Raw genomic sequence first — 2579 nt, forward strand, 5'->3', positions numbered from 1 at the left:
CTTGTCAGCACCTCACGGGACCTTCTCCAAAATTGACCATATGATTGGTCACAAAACAGGCATCAACAGATACAGAAATGTTGAAATCGTCCCAACATCCTATCAGACCACCATGGACTAACGCTAATCTTTAATAACAACATAAATAATGGAAAGCCAACATTCACATGGAAACTGAACAACACTCTTCTCAATGCTACCTTGGTCAAGGAAGGAATAAAGAAAGAAATTAAAGACTTTTTAGAGTTTAATGAAAATGAAGCCACAACATACCCAAACCTACGGAACACAATGAAAGCATTTCTAAGAGGGAAACTCATAGCTCTAGGTGCATCCAAAAAGAAACTGGAAAGAGCACACACTAGCAGCTTGACAACATATTTAAAAGCTCTAGAAAAAAAAAAGGAAGAAAATTCACCCAAGAGGAGTAGACAGCAGGAAATAATCAAACTCAGGGGCGAAATCAACCAAGTGGAAACAAGAAGAACTATTCAAAGAATTAACCAAACGAGGAGTTGGTTCTTTGAGAAAATCAACAGAATAGATAAACCCTTAGATAGAGTCAATAGAGGGCACAGGGACAGCATCCTAATGAACAAAATCAGAAATGAAAAGGGAGACATAACAACAGATCCTGAAGAAATCCAAAACACCATCAGATCCTTCTACAAAAGGCTATACTCAACAAAACTGGAAAACCTGGCCGAAATAGACAAATTTCTAGACAGATACCAGGTACCAAAGTTAAATCAGGATCAAATAAACGACCTAATCAGTCCCATATCCCCTAAAGAAATAGAAGCAATCATTAATAGTCTCCCAGCCAGAAAGAGCCCAGGACCAGATGAGTATAGTGCAGAGTTCTACCAGACCTTCAAAGAAGATCTAATTCCAGTTCTGCACAAACTATTCCACAAAATAAAAGTAGAAGGAACTCTACCCAACTCATTCTATGAAGCCACAATTACTCTGATACCTAAACCACAGAAAGATCCAACAAAGATAGAGAACTTCAGACCAATTTCCCTTATGAATATAGATGCAAAAATCCTCAATAAAAGTCTCGCTAACCGAATCCAAGAACACATTAAAACAATCATCCATCCTGATCAAGTAGGTTTTATTCCAGGGATGCAGTGATGGTTTAATATATGGAAATCCATCAACGTAATCCATTATATAAACAAACTCAAAGACAAAAACCACATAATCATCTCGTTAGTTGCAGAAAAAGCATTCGACAAGATCAAACACCCATTAATGATAAAAGTCTTGGAAAGATCAGGAATTCAAGACCCATACCTAAACATGATAAAAGCAATCTACAGCAAACAAGTAGCCAACATCAAAGTAAATGGTGAGAAGCTTGAAGCAATCCCACTAAAATCAGGGACTAGACAAGGCAGTCCACTCTCTCCATACCTATTCAACATTGTACTTGAAGTCCTAGCCAGAGCAATTCGACAACAAAAGGAGATCAAGGGGATACAAATTGGAAAAGAGGAAGTCAAAATGTCACTTTTTGCAGATGATATGATAGTATATATAAGTGGCCCTAAAAATTCCACCAGAGAACTCGTAAAACTGATAAACAGCTTCTGTGAAGTAGCTGGATATAAAATTAACTCAAACAAGTCAATGGCCTTTCTCTACACAAAGAATAAACAGGCTGAGAAAGAAATTAGGGAAGCAACACCCTTCTCAATAGTCACAAATGATATGATATATCTTGGTGTGACTCTAACTAAGGAAGTGAAAGATCTGTATGATATGAACTTCAAGTCTCTGAAGAAAGAAATTAAAGAAGATCTCAGGAGATGGAAAGATCTCCCATGCTCATGGATTGGCAGGATCAACATTGTAAAAATGGCTATCTTGCCAAAAGCAATCTACAGAACCAATGCAATCCCCATCAAAATTCCAACTCAATTCTTCAACGAATTAGAAAGGGCAATCTGTAAATTCATCTGGAATAACAAAAAACCTAGGATAGCAAAAACTCTTTTCAAGAATAGAAGAACCTCTGCAGGAATCACCATCCCTGACCTAAAGCTTTATTACAGAGCAATTGTGATAAAAACTGCATGGTACTGGTATAATGACAGACAAGTAGACCAATGGAATAGAATTGAAGACCCAGAAATAAACCCACACACCTATGGTCACTTGATATTCGACAAGGTAGCTAAAACCATCCAGTGGAAGAAAGACAGCATTTTCAACAAATGGTGCTGGCACAACTGGTTGTTATCATGTAGAAGAATGTGAATCGATCCATTCCTATTTCCTTGTACTAAGGTCAAATCTAAGTGGCTCAAGGAACTTCACATAAAACCAGAGACACTGAAACTTATAGAGGAGAAAGTGGAGAAAAGCCTCGAAGATATGGGCATAGGGGGAAAATTCCTGAATAGAACAGCAATGGCTTGTGCTGTAAGAGCGAGAATTGACAATTGGGACCTCATGAACCCTCAAAGCTTCTGTAAGGCAAAAGATACAGTCAATAAGACAAAAAGACCACCAACAGATTGGGAAAGCATCTTTACCTATCCTAAATCAGATAGGGGACTAATATCCAA

This window comes from Mus musculus, chromosome 7 (assembly GCF_000001635.26).
Source record: "Mus musculus strain C57BL/6J chromosome 7, GRCm38.p6 C57BL/6J".
NCBI classification, from domain to species: Eukaryota; Metazoa; Chordata; class Mammalia; order Rodentia; family Muridae; genus Mus; species Mus musculus.